This window comes from Panulirus ornatus, chromosome 12 (assembly GCF_036320965.1).
Source record: "Panulirus ornatus isolate Po-2019 chromosome 12, ASM3632096v1, whole genome shotgun sequence".
Taxonomy (NCBI): Eukaryota; Metazoa; Arthropoda; class Malacostraca; order Decapoda; family Palinuridae; genus Panulirus; species Panulirus ornatus.
The window spans coordinates 30,464,024-30,487,728 of record NC_092235.1 but is presented as its reverse complement, the minus strand read 5'-3'; the positions used below and the strand labels follow the sequence as shown (position 1 = coordinate 30,487,728).

The 23,705-nt window shown below is 42.3% G+C and overlaps 1 protein-coding gene across 1 annotated transcript in view; it reads left to right on the top strand.

Moving 5' to 3' along the window:
* The window catches only part of LOC139751996 (CD109 antigen-like), a 364,823-nt gene that overhangs the window by 143,018 nt on the left and 198,100 nt on the right, over positions 1-23,705 (top strand). The gene's annotated exons all lie outside the window — the stretch shown is intronic.

The window sequence follows — 23,705 nt, the reverse complement described above, 5'->3', positions numbered from 1 at the left end:
GTGAGAGCAGTGTCACAGGATAATGGAAGTTATACATGATACTCAGTTGCAAGTAATGAAATGATATGCATGGCTTTGACACATCATTTTTCTGTATTTTTGACTTCTAACAATCCAAAGTTCATGAAAGTACATTTTCTGTTTTTTATTTGCTTTGTCGCTGTCTCCCGCGTTGGCGAGGTAGTGCAAGGAAACAGATGAAAGAATAGCCCAACCCACCCATATACACATGTTTATACATACACGTCCACACACGCAAATATACATACTGATACATCTCAACGTATATATATATATATATTATTATTATTATTATACTTTGTCGCTGTCTCCCGCGTTTGCGAGGTAGCGCAAGGAAACAGACGAAAGAAATGGCCCAACCCCCCCCCCATACACATGTATATACATACGTCCACACACGCAAATATACATACCTACACAGCTTTCCATGGTTTACCCCAGTCGCTTCACATGCCTTGATTCAATCCACTGACAGCACGTCAACCCCGGTATACCACATCGCTCCAATTCACTCTATTCCCCGCCCTCCCTTCACCCTCCTGCATGTTCAGGCCCCGACCACACAAAATCTCTTTCACTCCATCTTTCCACCCCCAATTTGGTCTCCCTCCTCTCCTCGCTCCCTCCACCTCCGACACATATATCCTCTTGGTCAATCTTTCCTCACTCATTCTCTCCATGTGCCCAAACCACTTCAAAACATATACATATATATTTTTTTTTTTTGCTTTGTCGCTGTCTCCCGCGTTTGCGAGGTAGCGCAAGGAAACAGACGAAAGAAATGGCCCAACCCACCCCCATACACATGCCTTGATTCAATCCACTGACAGCACGTCAACCCCGGTATACCACATCGCTCCAATTCACTCTATTCTTTGCCCTCCTTTCACCCTCCTGCATGTTCAGGCCCCGATCACACAAAATCTTTTTCACTCCATCTTTCCACCTTCAATTTGGTCTCCCTATTCTCCTCGTTCCCTCCACCTCCGACACATATATCCTCTTGGTCAATCTTTCCTCACTCATTCTCTCCATGTGACCAAACCATTTCAAAACACCCTCTTCTGCTCTCTCAACCATACTCTTTTTATTTCCACACATCTCTCTTACCCTTACGTTACTTACTCGATCAAACCACCTCACACCACACATTGTCCTCAAACATCTCATTTCCAGCACATCCATCCTCCTGCGCACAACTCTATCCATAGTCCACGCCTCGCAACCATACAACATTGTTGGAACCACTATTCCTTCAAACATACCCATTTTTGCTTTCCGAGATAATGTTCTCGACTTCCACACATTCTTCAAGGCTCCCAGAATTTTCGCCCCCTCCCCCACCCTATGATCCACTATATATATATATATATATATATATATATATATATATATATATATATATATATATATATATATATGTGTGTGTGTGTGTGTGTGTGTGGTGTGAGGTGGTTTGATCGAGTAAGTAATGTAAGGGTAAGAGAGATGTGTGGAAATAAAAAGAGTGTGATTGAGAGAGCAGAAGAGGGTGTTTTGAAATGGTTTGGTCACATGGAGAGAATGAGTGAGGAAAGATTGACCAAGAGGATATATGTGTCAGAGTTGGAGGGAACGAGAAGTGGGAGACCAAATTGGAGGTGGAAAGATGGAGTGAAAAAGATTTTGAGTGATCGGGGCCTGAACATGCAGGAGGGTGAAAGGCGTGCAAGGAATAGAGTGAATTGGAACGATGTGGTATACCGGGGTCGACGTGCTGTCAATGGATTGAACCAGGGCATGTGAAGCGTCTGGGGTAAACCATGGAAAGTTGTGTGGGGCCTGGATGTGGAAAGGGAGCTGTGGTTTCGGTGCATTATTACATGACAGCTAGAGACTGAGTGTGAACGAATGGGGCCTTTGCTGTCTTTTCCTAGCACTACCTCGCACACATGAGGGGGGAGGGGGTTGTTATTCCATGTGTGGTGAGGTGGTGATGGGAACAAATAAAGGTAGACAGTATGAATTATCTACACGTGTATATATGTATATGTCTGTGTGTGTATATATATGTATACATTGAGATGTATAGGTATGTATATTTGCGTGTGTGGACGTGTATGTATATACATGTGTATGTGGGCGGGTTGGGCCATTCTTTCGTCTGTTTCCTTGCTTGCTTATTTTGCTTTGTCGCTGTCTCCCGCGTTTGCGAGGTAGCGCAAGGAAACAGACGAAAGAAGATAGCCCAACCCACCCCCATACACAATGTACACAGACAGACGCCCACACACGCAAATATACATACCTATACATCCCAATGTACTCATATATATACACACACAGACACATACATATATACCCATGCACACAATTCACACTGTCTGCCTCTATTCATTCCCATCGCCACCTCGCCACACATGGAATACCATTCTCCTCCCCCCTCATGTGTGCGAGGTAGCGCTAGGAAAAGACAACAAAGGCCCCATTCGTTTACACTCAGTCTCCAGCTGTCACGTAATAATGCCCAAAACCACAGCTCCCTTTCCACATCCAGGCCCCACACAACTTTCCATGGTTTACCCCAGACGCTTCACATGCCCTGATTCAATCCACTGACAGCACGTCAACCCCGGTATACCACATCGATCCAATTCACTCTATTCCTTGCCCTCCTTTCACCGTCCTGCATGTTCAGGCCCCGATCACACAAAATCTTTTTCACTCCATCTTTCCACCTCCAATTTGGTCTCCCACTTCTCCTCGTTCCCTCCACCTCCGACACATATATCTCTTGGTCAATCTTTCCTCACTCATTCTCTCCATGTGCCCAAACCATTTCAAAACACCCTCCTCTGCTCTCTCAACCACGCTCTTTTTATTTCCACACATCTCTCTTACCCTTACGTTACTTACTTGATCAAACCACCTCACACCACACATTGTCCTCAAACATCTCATTTCCAGCACATCCACCCTCCTACGCACAACTCTATCCATAGCCCACGCCTCGCAACCATACAACATTGTTGGAACCACTATTCCTTCAAACATACCCATTTTTACTTTCCGAGATAATGTGCTCGAGTTCCACACATTCTTCAAGGCTCCTAGGATTTTCGCCCCCTCCCCCACCCTATGATTCACTTCCGCTTCCATGGTTCCATCCACTGCCAGATCCACTCCCAGATATCTAAAACACTTTACTTCCTCCAGTTTTTCTCCATTCAAACTTACCTCCCAATTGACTTGACCCTCAACCCTACTGTACCTAATAACCTTGCTCTTATTCACATTTACTCTTAACTTTCCTCTTTCACACACTTTACCAAACTCAGTCACCAGCTTCTGCAGTTTCTCACATGAATCAGCCACCAGTGCTGTATCATCAGCGAACAACAACTGACTCACTTCCCAAGCTCTCTCATCCACAACAGACTTCATACTTGCCCCTCTTTCCAAAACTCGTGCATTCACCTCGCTAACAACCCCATCCATAAACAAATTAAACAACCATACAGACATCACACACCCCTTCCGCAAACCTACATTCACCGAGAACCAATCACTTTCCTCTCTTCCTACACGTACACATGCCTTACATCCTCGATAAAAACTTTTCACTGCTTCTAACAACTTGCCTCCCACACCATATATTCTTAATACCTTCCACAGAGCATCTCTATCAACTCTATCATATGCCTTCTCCAGATCCATAAATGCTACATACAAATCCATTTGCTTTTCTAAGTATTTCTCACATACATTCTTCAAAGCAAACACCAGATCCACACATCCTCTACCACTTCTGAAACCACACTGCTCTTCCCCAGTCTGATGCCCTGTACATGCCTTCACCCTCTCAATCAATACCCTCCCATATAATTTACCAGGAATACTCAACAAACGTATACCTGTGTAATTTGAGCACTCACTCTTATCCCCTTTGCCTTTGTACAATGGCACTATGCACGCATTCCGCCAATCCTCAGGCACCTCACCATGAGTCATGCATATATTAAATAACCTTACCAACCCGTCAACAGTACAGTCACCCCCTTTTTTAATAAATTCCACTGCAATACCATCCAAACCTGCTGCCTTGCCGGCTTTCATCTTCCGCAAAGCTTTTACTACCTCTTCTCTGTTTACCAAATCATTTTCCCTAGCCCTCTCACTTTGCACACCACCTCGACCAAAACACCCTATATCTGCCACTCTATCATCAAACACATTCAACAAACCTTCAAAATACTCCCTCCATCTCCTTCTCACATCACCACTACTTGTTATCACCTCCCCATTTGCGCCCTTCACTGAAGTTCCCATTTGGTCCCTTGTCTTACGCACTTTATTTACCTCCTTCCAGAACATCTTTTGATTCTCCCTAAACTTTAATGATACTCTCTCACCCCAACTCTCATTTGCCCTCTTTTTCACCTCTTGCACCTTTCTCTTGACCTCCTGTCTCTTTCTTTTATACATCTCCCACTCAATTGCATTTTTTCCCTGCAAAACTCATCTAAATGCCTCTCTCTTCTCTTTCACTAATACTCTTACTTCTTCATCCCACCACTCACTACCCTTTCTAATCAACCCACCTCCCACGCTTCTCATGCCACAAGCATCTTTTGCGCAATCCATCACTGATTCCCTAAATACATCCCATTCCTCCCCCACTCCCCTTACTTCCATTGTTCTCACCTTTTTCCATTCTGTACTGAGTCTCTCCTGGTACTTCCTCACACAAGTCTCCTTCCCAAGCTCACTTACTCTCACCACCCTCTTCACCCCAACATTCACTCTTCTTTTCTGAAAACCCATACAAATCTTCACCTTAGCCTCCACAAGATAATGATCAGACATCCCTCCAGTTGCACCTCTCAGCACATTAACATCCAAAAGTCTCTCTTTCGCACGCCTGTCAATTAACACGTAATCCAATAACGCTCTCTGGCCATCTCTCCTACTTACATACGTATAATTATGTATATCTCACTTTTTAAACCAGGTATTCCCAATCACCAGTCCTTTTCCAGCACATAAATCTACAAGCTCTTCACCATTTCCATTTACAACACTGAACACCCCATGTATACCAATTATTCCCTCAACTGCCACATTATTCACCTTTGCATTCAGATCACCCATCACTATAACCCGGTCTTGTGCATCAAAACCACTAGCACACTCATTCAGCTGCTCCCAAAACACTTGCCTCTCATGATCTTTCTTCTCATGCCCAGGTGCATATGCACCAATAATCACCCATCTCTCTCCATCAACTTTCAGTTTTACCCGTATTAATCGAGAATTTACTATCTGACATTCTATCACATACTCCCACAACTCCTGTTTCAGGAGTACTGCTACTCCTTCCCTTGCTCTTGTCCTCTCACTAACCCCTGACTTTACTTCCAAGACATTCCCAAACCACTCTTCCCCTTTACCCTTGAGCTTCGTTTCACTCAGAGTCAAAACATCCAGGTTCCTTTCCTCAAACATACTACCTATCTCTCCTTTTTTCACATCTTGGTTACATCCACACACATTTAGACACCCCAATCTGAGTCTACGAGGAGGATGAGCACTCCCCGCGTGACTCCTTCTGTTTCCCATTTTTAGAAAGTGAAAATACAAGGAGGGGAGGATTTCTGGCCCCCCGCTCCCGTCCCCTCTAGTCGCCTATATATATATATATATATATATATATATATATATATATATATATATGAGAGGGTTAGGGAAAATGATTTGGTAAACAGAGAAGAGGTAGTAAAAGCTTTGTGGAAGATGAAAGCCGGCAAGGCAGCAGGTTTGGATGGTATTGCAGTGGAATTTATTAAAAAAGGGGGTGACTGTATTATTGACTGGTTGGTAAGGTTATTTAATGTATGTATGACTCATGGTGAGGTGCCTGAAGATTGGCGGAATGCGTGCATAGTGCCTTTGTACAAAGGCAAAGGGGATAAGAGTGAGTGCTCAAATTACAGAGGTATAAGTTTGTTGAGTATTCCTGGTAAATTATATGGGAGGGTATTGACTGAGAGGGTGAAGGCATGTACAGAGCATCAGATTGGGGAAGAGCAGTGTGGTTTCAGAAGTGGTAAAGGATGTGTGGATCAGGTGTTTGCTTTGAAGAATGTATGTGAGAAATACTTAGAAAAGCAAATGGATTTGTATGTAGCATTTATGGATCTGGAGAAGGCATATGATAGAGTTGATAGAGATGCTCTGTGGAAGGTATTAAGAATATATTGTGTGGGAGGCAAGTTGTTAGAAGCAGTGAAAAGTTTTTATCGAGGATGTAAGGAATGTGTACGTGTAGGAAGAGAGGAAAGTGATTGGTTCTTGGTGAATGTAGGTTTGTGGCAGGGGTGTGTGATGTCACCATGGTTGTTTAATTTGTTTATGGATGGGGTTGTTAGGGAGGTGAATGCAAGAGTTTTGGAAAGAGGGGCAAGTATGTAATCTGTTGGGGATAAGAGAGCTTGGGAAGTGAGTCAGTTGTTGTTCGCTGATGATACAGCGCTGGTGGCTGATTCATGTGAGAAACTGCAGAAGCTGGTGACTGAGTTTGGTAAAGTGTGTGAAAGAAGAAAGTTAAGAGTAAATGTGAATAAGAGCAAGGTAATTAGGTACAGTAGGGTTGAGGGTCAAGTCAATTGGGAGGTAAGTTTGAATGGAGAAAAACTGGAGGAAGTAAAGTATTTTAGATATCTGGGAGTGGATCTGGCAGCGGATGGAACCATGGAAGCGGAAATGGATCATAGGGTGGGGGAGGGGGCGAAAATCGTGGGAGCCTTGGAGAATGTGTGGAAGTCGAGAACTTTATCTCGGAAAGCAAAAATGGGTATGTTTGAAGGAATAGTGGTTCCAACAATGTTGTATGGTTGCGAGGCGTGGGCTATGGATAGAGTTGTGCACAGGAGGATGGATGTGCTGGAAATGAGATGTTTGAGGACAATGTGTGGTGTGAGGTGGTTTGATCGAGTAAGTAACGTAAGGGTAAGAGAGATGTGTGGAAATAAAAAGAGCGTGGTTGAGAGAGCAGAAGAGGGTGTTTTGAAATGGTTTGGGCACATGGAGAGAATGAGTGAGGAAAGATTGACCAAGAGGATATATGTGTCGGAGGTGGAGGGAACGAGGAGAAGTGGGAGACCAAATTGGAGGTGGAAAGATGGAGTGGAAAAGATTTTGTGATCGGGGCCTGAACATGCAGGAGGGTGAAAGGAGGGCAAGGAATAGAGTGAATTGGATCGATGTGGTATACCGGGGTTGACGTGCTGTCAGTGGATTGAATCAGAGAATGCGAAGCGTCTGGGGTAAACCATGGAAAGCTGTGTAGGTATTGTATATTTGCGTGTGTGGACGTATGTATATACATGTGTATGGGGGTGGGCTGGGCCATTTCTTTCATCTGTTTCCTTGCGCTACCTCGCAAACGCGGGAGACTGCTACAAAAAAAAAGAAAAATGATATATATATATATATATATATATATATACACACACACAGACATATACATATATACACATGTACATAATTCATACTGTCTGCCTTTATTCATTCCCATCGCCATCCCGCCACACATGAAATGACAACCCCCTACCCCTGCATGTGCATGAAGTAGCACTAGGAAAAGACAATGAAGGCCACATTTGTTCACACTCAGTCTCTAGCTGTCATGTATAATGCACCGAAACCACAGCTTCCTTTCCATGTCCAGGCCCCACAGAACTTTTCATGGTTTATCCCAGACGCTTCACATGCCCTGGGTCAATCCATTGACAGCACTTCAACCCCAGTATACCACATCTTTCCAATTCACTCTATTCCTTGCACGCCTTTCACCCTCATGCATGTTTAGGTCCCGATCACTCAAAATCTTTTTCACTCCATCTTTCCACCTCCAATTTGGTCTCCCACTTCTCGTTCCCTCCACCTCTGACACATAATCCTCTGTGTCAATCTTTCCTCACTCATTCTCTCCATGTGATGAAACCATTTCAAAACACCCTCTTCTGCTCTCTCAACCACACTCTTTTTATTACCACACATCTCTCTTACCCTTTCATTACTTACTCGATCAGACCACCTCACACCACATATTGTCCTTAAACATCTCATTTCCAACACATCCACCCTCCTCCACACAACTCTATCTATAGCCCACACCTCGCAAACATATATCATTGTTGGAACCACTATTACTTCAAACATACCCATTTTTGCTTTCCAAGATAATGTTCTCGACTTCCGAACATTCTTCAACGCTCCCAGAACTTTCGCCCCCTCCCCCACCCTATGATTCACTTCAGCTTCCATGGTTCCATCTGCTGCCAAACCTACTCCCAGATATCTAAAACACTTCACTTCCTCCAGTTTTTCTCCATCAAACTTACCTCTCAGTTGACTTGTTCCTCAACCCTACTGTACCTAATAACCTTGCTCGTATTCACATTTACTCTCAACTTTCTTCTTTCACACACTTTATGAAAATCAGTCACCAGCTTCTGCAGTTTCTCAGCTGAATCAGCCACCAGCGCTGTATCATCAGCGAACAACAACTGACTCACTTCCCAAGCCCTCTCATCCACAACAGACTACATTCTTGCCCCTCTCTCCAAAACTCTTGCATTCACCTCCCTAACAATCCCATCCACAAACACATTAAACAATTATGGAGACCTCACGTACCCCTGCCGCAAACTGACATTCACTGAGAACCAATCACTTTCCTCTCTTCCTACACGTACACATGCCCTACATCCTTGATAAAAACTTTTCACTGCTTCTAACAACTTGACTCCCACACCATATATTCTTAATACCTTCCACAGAGCATCTCTATCAACTCTATCATATGCCTTCTCCAGATCCATAAATGCTACATACCAATCCATTTGCTTTTCTAAGTATTTCTCACATACATTCTTGAAAGCAAACACCTGATCCCCACATCCTCTACCACATCTGAAACCACAGTGCTCTTCCCCAATCTGGTGCTTTGTATATGCCTTCACCCTCTCAATCAATACCCTCCCATATAATTTCCCAGGAATACTCATCAAACTTATACCTCTGTAATTTGAGCACTCACCTTTATCTCCTTTGGCTTTGTACAATAGCACTATGCAAGCATTCTGCCAATCTTCAGGCACCTCACCATGAGTCATACATACATTAAATAACTTTACCAACTAGTCAACAATACAGTCACCCCCTTTTTTAATAAATTCCATTGCAATACCATCCAAACCTGCTGCCTTGCCGGCTTTCATCTTCCGCAAAGCTTTTACTACCTCCTCTTTGTTTACCGAATCATTTTCCCTAACCCTCTCACTTTGCACACCACCTTGACCAAAACACCCTATATCTGCCACTTTATCATCAAACATATTCAACAAACCTTCAAAATACTCACTCCATCTCCTTCTCACATCACCACTACTTGTTATCACCTCCCCATTAGCCCCCTTCACTGATGTTCCCATTTGTTCTCTTGTCTTATGCACTTTATTTACCTCCTTTCAAAACATCTTTTTATTCTTCCTAAAATTTAATGATACTCTCTCACCTCAACTCTCATCTGCCCTCCTTTTCACCTCTTGCACCTTTCTCTTGACCTCCTGTCTCTTTCTTTTATACATCTCCCAGTTATTTGCACTATTTCCCTGCAAAAATCATCCAAATGTCTCTCGCTTCTCTTTCACTAATAATCTTACTTCTTCACCCCACCACTCACCACCCTTTCTAACCTACCCAACTCCCATGCTTCTCATGCCACAAGCATCTTTTGCACAAGCCATCACTGCTTCCCTAAATACATCCCATTCCTCCACCACTCCCCTTACGTCCTTTGTTCTCACCTTTTTCCATTCTGTACTCACTCTCTCCTGATATTTCCTCACACAAGTCTCCTTCCCAAGCTCACTTACTCTCACCACTCTCTTCACCCCAACGTTCTCTCTTCTTTTCTGAAAACCCCTACAAATCTTCACCTTTGCCTTCACAAGATAATGATCAGACATCCCTCCAGTTGCACCTCTCAGTACATTAACATCCAAAATTCTCTCTTTTGTGCGCCTATCAATTACACATTTTTGTGCGCCTATCAATTAACACATAATCCAATAACGCTCTCTGGCCATCTCTGCTACTTACATTTTTATACTTATGTATATTTCTCTTTTTAAGCCAGGTATTCCCAATCACCATATAGGTTTTATATGGATTATTATTATTATTATCATTAGTATTATTATTATTATTGCTATTTATTATTATCTTTTTTTTATACTTTGTTGCTGTCTCCTGCATTAGTGAGGAAGTGCAAGGAAGCAGACGAAAGAGTGGCCCAACCCACCCACACACACATCATATATACACATGAACATATTCATACATGCTGCCTTCATCCATTCCTGCCACCACTCCACCACACATGAAATGAAACCCCCCCCTTCCCTGGCGTGCGTGCAAGGTAGTGCTAGGAAAAGACAACAAAGGCCACATTTGTTCACACTCATTCTTTAGCTGTCATGTGTAATGCACTGAAACCACAGCTCCCTTTCCACATCCAGGCCCCATATAATTTTCCAAGATTTACCCCAGATGCTTCACATGTCCTGGTTTAATCCATCGACAGCACATCCACCCCGGTATACCACATCGTTCCAATTCACTCTATTCCTTGCATGCCTTTTACCCACCTGTATGTTCAGACCTCGATAGCTCAAAATCTTTTTCACTCCATCCTTCCACCTCTAATTTGGTCTCCCACTTCTCCTTCCCTCCACCTCTGATACATATATCTTCTTTGTCAATCTTTCCTCATTCTCTCCATGTTACCAAACCATTTCAATACGCCCTCTTCTGCTCTCTCAACCACACTCATTTTATTACCTCGTATCTCTCTTACCCTTTAATTACTTACTCGATCAAACCACCTCACACCACATATTGTCCTCAAACATGCCAATTCCAACACATCCACCCTCCTCTGCACAACCCTATCTATTGCCCATACCTCACAGCCTTATAACATTGTTGGAACTACTATTCCTACAAACATACCCATTTTTGCTCTCTCAGATAACGTTCTTGCTTCCATACATTCTTCAACACTCCCAGAACCTTCGCCCCCTCCCCTAACCCTGTGAATTACTTCCACTTCCATGGTTCCATCTGCTGCTAAATCCACTCCCAGATATCTAAAACACTTCGCTTCCTCCAGTTTTTCTTCATTCAAATTTACCTCCCAATTTACTTGTCCCTCAACCCTACTGAACCTAATAACATTGATCTTATTCACATTTACTTTCAGCTTTCTTCTTTCACACACTTTACCAAACTCAGTCACCAGCTTCTGCAGTTTCTCACCCAAATCAGCCATCAGCACTGTATCATCAGCGAACACCAACTGACTCGCTTCCCAAGCCATCTCATCCACAACACTGCATACTTGCCCATCTCTCCAAAACTCTTGCATTCACCTCCCTAACAATCCCATTCATAAACAAATTAAACAATTATGGAGACATCATGCACCCCTGCTGCAAACCAACATTTACTGGGAACCAATCACTTTCCTCTCTTCCTATTCGTACACATTTATTATTATTATTATTATTATTATTATTATTATTATTATTATTATTATTATTATTATTATGATAGAGATGCTCTGTGGAAGGTATTAAGAATATATGGTGTGGGAGGCAAGTTGTAAGAAGCAGTGGAAAGTTTTTATCGAGGATGTAAGGCATGTGTACGTGTAGGAAGAGAGGAAAGTGATTGGTTCTCAGTGAATGTAGGTTTGCGACAGGGGTGTGTGATGTCTCCATGGTTGTTTAATTTGTTTATGGATGGGGTTGTTAGGGAGGTGAATGCAAGAGCTTTGGAAAGAGGGGCAAGTATGAAGTCTGTTGGGGATGAGAGAGCTTGGGAAGTGAGTCAGTTGTTGTTCACTGATGATACAGCACTGGTGGCTGATTCATGTGAGAAACTGCAGAAGCTGGTGACTGAGTTTGGTAAAGTGTGTGAGAAAAGAAAGTTAAGAGTAAATGTGAATAAGAGCAACGTTATTAGGTACAGTAGGGTTGAGGGTCAAGTCAATTGGGAGGTAAGTTTGAATGGAGAAAAACTGGAGGAAGTAAAGTATTTTAGATATCTGGGAGTGGATCTGGCGGCGGATGGAGCCATGGAAGCGGAAGTGAATCATAAGGTGGGGGAGGGGGCGAAAATCCTGGGAGCCTTGAAGAATGTGTGGAAGTCGAGAACATTATCTCGGAAAGCAAAAATGGGTATGTTTGAAGGAATAGTGGTTCCAACAATGCTGTATGGTTGCGAGGCGTGGGCTATGGATAGAGTTGTGCGTAGGAGGGTGGATGTGCTGGAAATGAGATGTTTGAGGACAATGTGTGGTGTGAGGTGGTTTGATCGAGTAAGTAATGTAAGGGTAAGAGAGATGTGTGGAAATAAAAAGAGCGTGGTTGAGAGAGCAGAAGAGGGTATTTTGAAATGGTTTGGGCACATGGAGAGAATGAGTGAGGAAAGATTGACCAAGAGGATATATGTGTTGGAGGTGGAGGGAACGAGGAGAAGTGGGAGACCAAATTGGAGGTGTAAAGATGGAGTGAAAAAGATTTTGTGTGATCGGGGCCTGAACATGCAGGAGGGTGAAAGGCAGGCAAGGAATAGAGTGAATTGGATCAATGTGGTATACCGGGGTTGACGTGCTGTCAGTGGATTGAATCAGGGCATGTGAAGCGTCTGAGGTAAACCATGGAAAGTTGTGTGGGGCCTGGATGTGGAAAGGGAGCTGTGGTTTCGGGCATTATTGCATGACAGCTAGAGACTGAGTGTGAACGAATGGGGCCTTTGTTATCTTTTCCTAGTGCTACCTCGCACACGTGAGGGGGGAGGGGGATGGTATTCCATGTGTGGCGAGGTGGCGATGGGAATGAATAAAGGCAGACAATGTGAATTGTGTGCATGGGTATATATGTATGTGTCTGTGTGTGTATATATATGTGTACATTGAGATGTATATGTATGTATATTTGCGTGTGTGGACGTGTATGTATATACATGTGTATGTGGGTGGGTTGGGCCATTTCTTTCGTCTGTTTCCTTGTGCTACCTCGCAAACGCGGGAGACAGCGACAAAGCAAAATAAAATAAATAAATAATTATTATTATTATTATTATTATTATTATTATTATTATTATTACTATTATATGTAATCGCTGTTTCCTACATCAGTGAGTTAGCACCAGGAAACAGACGAAGAATGGCGTATCTATTCATATATATATATATATATATATATATATATTATCCCTGGGGATAGGGGAGAAAAAATACTTCCCACGTATTCCCTGCGTGTTGTAGAAGGCGACTAAAAGGGAAGGGAGCGGGGGGGCTAGAAATCCTCCCCTCTCAGTTCTCTTTTTTTTTTTTAATTTTCCAAAAGAAGGAACAGAGAAGGGGGCCAGGTGAGGATGTTCCCTCAAAGGTCCAGTCCTCTGTTTTTAACGCTACTTTGCTAACGCGGGAAATGGCGAATAGTATGAAAAAAAAAAATATATATATATATATATATATATATGTCGCTGTCTCCCGCGTTTGCGAGGTAGCGCAAGGAAACAGACGAAAGAAATGGCCCAACCCCCCCATACACATGTACATACACACGTCCACACACGCAAATATACACACCTACACAGCTTTCCATGGTTCACCCCAGACGCTTCACATGCCTTGATTCAATCCACTGACAGCACGTCAACCCCTGTATACCACATCGCTCCAATTCACTCTATTCCTTGCCCTCCTTTCACCCTCCTGCATGTTCAGGCCCCGATCACACAAAATCCTTTTCACTCCATCTTTCCACCTCCAATTTGGTCTCCCTCTTCTCCTCGTTCCCTCCACCTCCGACACATATATCCTCTTGGTCAATCTTTCCTCACTCATTCTCTCCATGTGCCCAAACCATTTCAAAACACCCTCTTCTGCTCTCTCAACCACGCTCTTTTTATTTCCACACATCTCTCTTACCCTTACGTTACTTACTCGATCAAACCACCTCACACCACACATTGTCCTCAAACATCTCATTTCCAGCACATCCATCCTCCTGCGCACAACTCTATCCATAGCCCACGCCTCGCAACCATACAACATTGTTGGAACTACTATTCCTTCAAACATACCCATTTTTGCTTTCCGGGATAATGTTCTCGACTTCCACACATTTTTCAAGGCTCCCAAAATTTTCGCCCCCTCCCCCACCCTATGATCCACTTCCGCTTCCATGGTTCCATCCGCTGACAGATCCACTCCCAGATATCTAAAACACTTCACTTCCTCCAGTTTTTCACCATTCAAACTCACCTCCCAATTGACTTGACCCTCAACCCTACTGTACCTAATAACCTTGCTCTTATTGACATTTACTCTTAACTTTCTTCTTCCACACTCTTTACCAAACTCCGTCACCAGCTTCTGCAGTTTCTCACATGAATCCGCCACCAGCGCTGTATCATCAGCGAACAACAACTGACTCACTTCCCAAGCTCTCTCATCCCCAACAGACTTCATACTTGCCCCTCTTTCCAAAACTCTTGCATTTACCTCCCTAACAACCCCTATATATATATATATATATATATATATATATATATATATACACACATATACATACACACACAGAGGTATATACTTACACACACATATACATATTCGCACTTGCTTACCTTCATCCATTCCTGGTTCTACCCCACCCCATAGGAAACAGCATCACTCCCCCTGCTTCAGCGAGGTAGTGTCAGGATAAAAGACAAAAAAAGGCCATATTCGTTTACACTTATTCTCTAGCTGTCATGTGTAATGCATTGTAACCACAGCTCCCTATCCACATCCAGGCCCCACAGACCTTTCCTTGGTTTAACCCAGATGCTTCAACTGCTCTGGTTCAGACCATTGACAGCACATTGACCCCGGTATACGACTTTGTTCCGATTCACTCTATTCCTTGCTTGCCTATCACCCTCCTGTATGTTCAGGCTCCAATCGCAGAAAATATTTTCACTCCATGTTTCCCGCTCCAGTTTAGTCTCCCACTTCTTTCTGTTCCCTCCACCTCTGACACATATATCCTATTTGTCAATCGTTCCTCACTCATTCTCTCCAAATGTCCAACCCATTTCAAGTCACCCTTTTCTGCTCTCTCAACCATATTCTATTTATTTCCACACATCTCTCATACCCTTTCATTACTTACTTGATCAAACCACCTCACACCATATATTGTCCTCAAACATTTCATTTCCAACACATCCACCCTCCTCTGTACAACCCTATCCATAGCCCATGCCTTGCAACCACATAACATTGTTGGAAGTATTATTCCTTCAAACATACCCATTTTTGCTCTCCAAAATAACATTCTCTTCTTTCACACATTCTTTAGCTCTCCCAGAACCTTTGCCCCCTCCTCCACCCTGTGACTCACTTCTGCTTCCATGATTTCATCCACTGCTAAGTTCACTACCAGATATCTAAAACACTTCACTTCCTCTAATTTTTCTCCATTCAAACTTGCATCCCAATTTAGTTGTCCCTCAGCCCTACTGAACCTAATAATCTTGCTCTTATCCACATTTAGTCTCCACTTTCTCCTTTCACACACTTTTCCAAACTCAGTCACCAGCCTCTGCAGTTTCTCACACGAATCAGCCACTAGAGCTGTATCATCGGCGAATAACAACTGACTCACTTCCCAGGCCCTCTCATCCCCAACAGACTGCATATTCACCCCTCTCTCCAAAACTATTGCATTTACCTCTCTAACCACCTCATTCATAAACAAAGTAAACAACCATGGAGATATCACACACCCCTGCCGCAAACCAGCATTCCCTGAGAACCAATCACTCTCCTCTCCTACTCATACACATGCCTTACATCCTTGGTAAAAACTTTTCACTGCTTCTAGCAAGTTACCTCTCACACCATATACTCTTAATACCCTCCACAAAGCATCTCTATGAACCCTATCATATGCCTTCTCCAGATCCATAAATGCTACATACAAATCCATCTGTTTTTCTAAATATTTCTCACATACATTATTCAAAGCAAACACTTGATCCACACATCCTCTACCACTTCTGAAACCACACTGCTCTTCCCCAATCTGATGCTCTGTACATTCCTTCACCCTCTCAGTCAATAACCCCCATAGAATTTCTCAGGAATAATCAACAAACCTATGCCTTTGTAGTTTGAATATTCATCTTTATCCCCTTTGCCTTTGTACAGTGGCATTATGAATGCATTCTAGCAATCCTGAGGGACTTCACTGTGGTCCATACATACTTTGAATATCCTTAACAACCAATCAACAATACAGTCACCCTTTTTTTGATAAATTCCACTGCAATACTATCCAAACCTGCTGCCTTGCTGGATTTCATCTTCCACTAAGCTTTCACTATCTCTTCTCTGTTTACCAAGCCATTCTCCCTGACCCTCTGACTTCTCACACCACCCCAACCAAAAAACACCCTGTATCTGCCACTCTGTCATCAAACACATTCAAGAACTTTTCAAAATGTCACCCCATCTCCTTCTCACTTCATCACTACCCATTATTACTTCCTCACTTGGCCTCTTCACCAATGTTCCCATTTGTTCTCATGTCCTACACATGTTATTAACCTACTTCCAAACTATCTATTTATTTTTCCAAAAATTTGATGATACTCTCTCACCCCAACTCTCATTTGCCCTCTTTTTTTCACCTCTTGCACCTTTCTCTTGACCTCCCAGTCATTTGCACTACTTCCCTGCAAGTATCGTCCAAACGCCTCTCTTTTGTCTTTCACTAACAACCTTACTTCTTCATTCCACCACTCACTACCCTTTCCAATCTGCCCACCTCCCACCTTCACATACCACATGCATCTTTTGCACAAGCCATCACTGTTTCCCTAAATACATCCCATTCCTCGCCCACTCCCCTCACGTCATTTGCTCTCACCTTTTGCCATTCTACACTCAATCTCTCCTGGTGCTTCCTCACACAGGTCTCCTTTCAAAGCCCACTTGCTCTCACCACTGTCTTCTCGCCAACATTCTCTTTTATTTTTTGAAAACCTCTACAAATCTTCACCTTTGCCTCCACAGGATAATGATCAAACATCCCTACAACTGCCCCTCTCAACACATTAACATCCAAAACTCTCTCTTTTACTCCCTTATCAGTTAACACATAATCTAATAATGCCCTTTGACCATCTCTCCTATTCACAAATGTATACTTATGTATATCTCTTTTTAAATCAGGCATTCCCAGTTACTAGTCTTTTTCAGCACACAAATCCACATGCTCTTCACCATTTCCATTTACAATACTGAACACCCCATGCACACCAATTATACCCTCAACTGCCATATTACTCACCTTCGAATTTAAATCACCCATCACTATAACCTTGTCTTGTGAATCAAAGCTTCTAACACACTCACTCAGCTGCTCCCAAAACATCTGCTTCTCATAATCTATCTTCTCATAACCAGGTGCATAGGCAACAATAATCACCCATCTCTATCTATCCACTTTCAGTTTTGCCCACATCAGTCTAGAATTTTCTTTCTTACACTCTATCACATACTCCCACCACTCCTTCAGGAGTAGTGCTACTCCTTCCTTGGCTCTGTCCTCTCACCAACACTTGACTTTACTTCCAAGACTTTCCCTTGAGCTTCATTTCACTCAGAGCCAGAACATCCATGTTTCTTTCCTCAAACACACTACCTATCTCTTCTGTCTTCTTATCTTGGTTACATCCACATTCTCAGACACTCCACTATGAGCCTTGGAGGAGGATGAGCACTCCCTGTTTGACTCCTTCTTCTGATCCCTTTTTAGAAATTTGAATAAGGGAGGGGGGATTCCAGCCCCCCACTCCCACCCCCTTTAGTCACTTTCTAAGACACATGGGATTCGGGTAATACCTGGGAAGTATTCTTTCTCCCTTATCCCTCGGGATGAATAGGCACATGTATATATATGTGTATGTCTTTGTATGTGTATATATATGTATGTGTATGTGCATGTATGGATGTTTTTGTTTATCTGTGTGTGCATGAGTGGATGGATTGTTTGTCATGTGTTTCCTGGCACTACCCCACTGATGCGGGAAAAGGCGATCAAGTATGATATATGAATGTATGTAAATGATAAATGATACATGGACAGTGCATTATATAGTATATAATGCATGAATAAGGCATTATACTTTGTATGAATATTTACATGTGTTTATATGTATATGTCTGTGTAATGTATATGTATGTATACATTGAAATTTATATGAATGTATATGTGCATGTGTGGGCATTTGTGTATATATATGTGTATTTAGGTGGGTTGGGCCATTCCTCATCTGTTTCCTTGCGCTACCTCGCTAATGAGAGAGATGGCGATTGAGCATAATAAAAAAAATCGAAAATACTTTGTCTAATACTTGGATAAGGAATTGTATATAACGCATGAATAAGGTTGTTAATGTGCTGAAAGGGGCAAAGGTGAAGATTTGTAGTTTTCAAGAGAGAAGAGAGAATGTCAGAGAGAGAGTGGTGAGAGTAAGTGAGCTTGGTGGGTAGATTAGAAAGGATAGTGAGTGGTGGGATGAAGAAGTAAAGTTGTTGGTGAAAGAGAAAAGAGAGGCGTTTGGATGATGCTTGCAAGGAGGGAGTGCAAATGACTGGGAGATGTATAAGAGAATGTGGTGGGAGGCCAAGAGGAAGGTGCAAGAGTTGAAAAAGAGGGAAAGTGAGAGTTGGGGTGAGAGAGTATCTTTAAACTTTAGGGAGAGTAAAAGATGCTTTGGAAGTAGGTAAATAATGTGCATACGTCAAGAGAACAAATGGGAACACTGGTGAATGGGGCAAGGGGGAGGTGATAACAGGTATTGATGTAATGAGAAGATGGAGTGAGTATTTTGAAGGTTTGTTGAATGTGTTTGATGATAGAGTGGCAGATGTAGGGTGTTTTGGTTGGAATGGTGTGCGAAGTGAGAGAGTCAGGGAGAGTGTTTGGTGGAGAGAGAAGAGGTGGTGAAGTCCGTGCGGAAAATGAAATCCAGCAAGTCGGTGGGTTTGGATGGTATTGCAGTGGAATTTATTAAAAAAAGGATGACTGTTTTGTTGATTGGTTGGTAAGGATATTCATTGTATTCATGGATCATGGTGAAGTGCCTGAGGATTGGCAGAATGCATGTTTAGTGCCAATGTACAAAGGCAAAGGGGATAAAGGGATAAAGGTGAGTGTTCAAACTACAGAGGCATAATTTTGTTGAGTATTCCAGGAAAATTGTATGGAAGGATATTGATTGAGAGTGAATTCATGTACAGAGCATCAGATTGGGAGGAGCAGTGTGGTTTTAGAAGTGGTAGAGGATGTGTGGATCAGGTGTTTGCTTTGAAGGATGTATGTGAAAAATACTTAGGAAAACAAATGGATTTGTATGTGGCATTTATGAATCTGGAGAAGGCTCATGATAGGGTTGATAGAGATGCTTTGTGGAAGGTTTTAAGAGTAAATGGTGTAGGAAGTAATCTGCTAGAAGCAGGGAGAAGTTTTTATCAAGGATCTATGGCATGTTTATGAGTAGAAAGAGAGGAGAGTGATTGGTTCCCAGTGAAGGTCAATCTGCCGCAGGGGTGTGTGATGTTGCCATGGTTGTTTAATTTGTTTATTGATGGGGTAGTTAGGAAGGTAAATGCAAGAGTTTTGGAGAGAGGAGCGAGTATGCAGTCTGTTGGGGATGAGAGGGCTTCGGAAGTGAGTCATTTGTTGATCGCAGATGATACAGCACTGGCAGATTCATGTGAGAAACTGCAGAAGTTGATGACTGAGTCTGGAAAAGTGTATGAAAGGAGAAAGTTGAGAGTAAATGTGAATAAGAGCAAGGTTATTAGGGTCAGTAGGGTTTAGGGACAAGTTAGTTGGGATGTAAGTTTGAATGGAGAAAAATTGGAGGAAGTGAAATGTTTAAATATCTGGGAGTGGACTTAGCATTGAATGGAAATGAAAGTGAGTCATAAGGTGGTGAGGGGGAGAAGGTTCTGAGAGCAATGAAGAATGTGTGGAAAGAGAGAATATTTTCTCGGAAAGCAAAAATGTGTATGTTTGAAGGAATAGTAGTTCCAATAATGTTATATGGTTGTGAGGCATTATCTATAGATAGGAGGGTGGATGTGTTGGAAATGAAATGCTGGAGGGCAGTATGTGTTGTAAGGTAGTTTGATTAAGTAATGAAAGAGTAAGAGATATATTTGGAAATAAAAAGAGTATGGTTGAAAGAGCAGAAGAGGGTGCGTTGAAATGGTTTGGACATATGGAGAGAATGATTTAGGAAAGATTGACCAAGAGGATACATGTGTCAGAGGTAGAAGGAACAAGGATGAGCAGGAGATCCAATTGGAGGTGGAAGGATTGAGTGATTGGTGAGCTGACCATACAAGATGGTGAGAGGCTTGCAAGGAATAGGGTGAATTGGAGTGATGTGGCATAACGGGGTCAATTTGCCGTCAGTGGACTGAACCAGGGCATGTGAAACATCCAGGGTAAACCATGGAAAGGTATGTCGGGCCTGGATTTGTATAGTGAGTTTTTGTTTCATTGCACTACACATGACAATTAGAGACAGAGTGTGAATGAATGTAGCGTTTTTTTGTTTGTTTTCCTGGTGCTACCTTGCTGATGCAGGGGGTAGTGATGCTGTTTCTTGTGAGGTGGGGTGGTGCTGGGAATGGATGAAGGCAAGCGAGTATGAATGTGTACATGTGTATATATGTATATGGCTGTGGATGTTTATGTATGTGTATATGTTATGTACATTTGTGTGTAAGGGCATGTATGTATATATATATGTGTGTTTATGAGTGGATGGAGTTTTGGAGAGAGAGGCAAGTATGCAGTCTGTTGTTGATGAGAGGGCTTGGGAAGTGAGTCAGTTGTTGTTTGCTGATGATATAGCACTGGTGGCTGATTCAGGTTAGAAACTGCAGAAGCTGGTGACTGAGTTCGGTAAAGTGTGTGAAAGAAGAAAGCTGAGAGTAAATGTGAAGAAGAGCGAGGTTAGTAGGTTTAGTAGGGTTGAGGGACAGGTCAGTTGAGAGGTAAGTTTGAATGGAGAAGAACTGGAGGAAGTGAAGTGTTTTAGATATCTGGGAGTGGATTTAGCAGCGGATGGAACCATGGAAGCGGAAGTGAATCACAGGGTGGGGAATGGGGTGAAGGCTCTGGGAGCATTGAAGAATGTGTGGAAGGAGACAACGTTATCTCGAAGAGCAAAAATGGGTTCCAACAATGTTATATGGTTGTGAGGCATTGGCTATAGATAGGGTTGTGCGGAGGAGGGTGGATGTTTTGGAAATGAAATGTTTGAGGACAATATGTGGTGTGAAGTGGTTTGATTGAGTAAGTAATGAAAGGGTAAGAGAGATGTGTGGTAATAAAAAGAGTGTGGTTGAGAGAGCAGAAGAGGGTGTTTTGAGATGGTTTGGTCACATGAAGAGAATGAGTGAGGAAAGATTGACAGAGGATATATGTGTCAGAGGTGAAGGGAACGAGTAGAAGTGGGAGACCAAACTGGAGGTGGAAGGATGGAGTGAAAAAGATTTTGAGTAATCGGGGCCTGAACATACAGGAGGGTGAAAGGCGTGCAAGGAATAGAGTGAATTGGAATGATGTGGTATACTGGGGTCGACGTGTTGTCAGTGGATTGAACCAGGGCATATGAAGCGTCTGGGGTAAACCATGGAAAGTTCAGTGGGGCCTGGATGTGGAAAGGGAGCTGTGGTTCTGGTGCATTACACATGACAGCTAGAGACTAAGTGTGAACAAATGTGGCCTTTGTTGTCTTTTCCTAGCTCTACCTTGTACGCGCAGGGTGAGGCGGGGTGCCATTTTGTGTGTGGTGGGGTGGCGACGGGAATGGATGAAGGCAGCAAGTATGAATATTTACATGTGTATGTATGTATATGTCTGTGTATGTATATGTATGTATATGTTGAAATGTATAGGATATATATTTACGTGTGTGGGCGTGTATGTATATACATGTGTATGTGGGTGGGTTGGCCCATTCTTTCATCTGTTTCCTTGCGCTACCTCACTAACGTGGGAGACAGCGACAAAGTATTATGATGAATAAATGTGAGTGGATTGGTCGTTCTTCATCTGTTTCCTGGTACTAGCTCATTGATGTGGGAAATGGCGATCAAGTATAATAATTATAATAATAATAGTGGTACACAGATAAGTCATTATACAGTATATAATATGGATAAAACAATATACACCATATGATAAAAAGATAAGGAATTATATGGTATATAATGCATGTTTAAGGAAATAGTGAGGTAACTTCTTGATTAGATGATCAGTGGCTTTTTATTCATAAATCCACTCTCTTGCTGCATGTATAATGCACCAAAAAGATATCTTATGTATTTTGCATATGTTGTTAGTGAGTCTGCAGAACTTAAAGGTTTTGCAGACAGGTATGATTGTAGGTTGTTCCATATAAAAGTCAAGGAAGAACTATATCTGCTGTAGATTTAGGAAGTGAGTCCATCCAGAAGTCACAGGCTTTGCTTGGAACACTGGTATAATGAAAATTGGTGTAAAGTGTGTGAAGGTCACCAAAGCTAGGGCTCCTGCCTACTGCAGATCAGGTGAATGAATCCACACAAAAGATATATTCTCTTGAAGGATTGTTCATCTTGTTTAGCATGCTTGACATGGTGAATAATGTGTAAATAGTTAAGTAACGAATATACTTTGTTGGTTATGCATTTCTTGGGCTTCTTTTTTGAGGTTCCTGTTCTTTAGTCTCTGTAGGAGCTGTGTAAGTTTGGTTCCTTTGAGGTAGGAAAGTCCTAGATAAGGCCGTACTGGGAGTCCCAGGCTTGCAAACATCTCACCTACAAACACCTGTACTTATGAACAAGCTCCAAGAAACACCATGTAATTCCTAATCCGACATGTATATCAGTTACATATACATATGAACTGTGGTATTAACTGAATGTTCATTTTTTTCTTTAAATATGCTTAATGTGATGTATTATTAGATATATTTATTTCAAAATATAATATGTAATGCATTTTACAGTCTGGTATAGATGTATAGTCAAATTATATCTTTTTTCTTTCGTACTATTCGCCATTTCCTGCATTAGCAAGGTAGTGTTAAGAATAGAGGACTGGACTTTTTAGGGAATATCCTCACCTGGCCCCCTTCTCTGTTCCTTCTTTTGGAAAATTAAAAAAAAGAACGAGAGGGGAGGATTTCCAGCCCCCTGCTCCCTTCCCTTTTAGTCGCCTTGTGCGACACGCAGGGAATACGTGGGAAGTATTCTTTCTCCCCTATCCCGAGGGATAAAATTATATGTGAATTATAATTTTTTTTTATTTTCTGACTAAAAGATTCATCATAGGAACAGATTCCATACACTTAACCTTTACCTAAGGTGGATCTCTTAGTACTTACTTCTGTTCAACATTGATGATGCAGCCTTGTTTACATAAGGTGGGTCTCCTAGTACTTCTGTTCAACATTGATGATACATCCTTGTCAAGGGTGACTTTTTGCTTCTTGTGTTATGATTTGTAGGT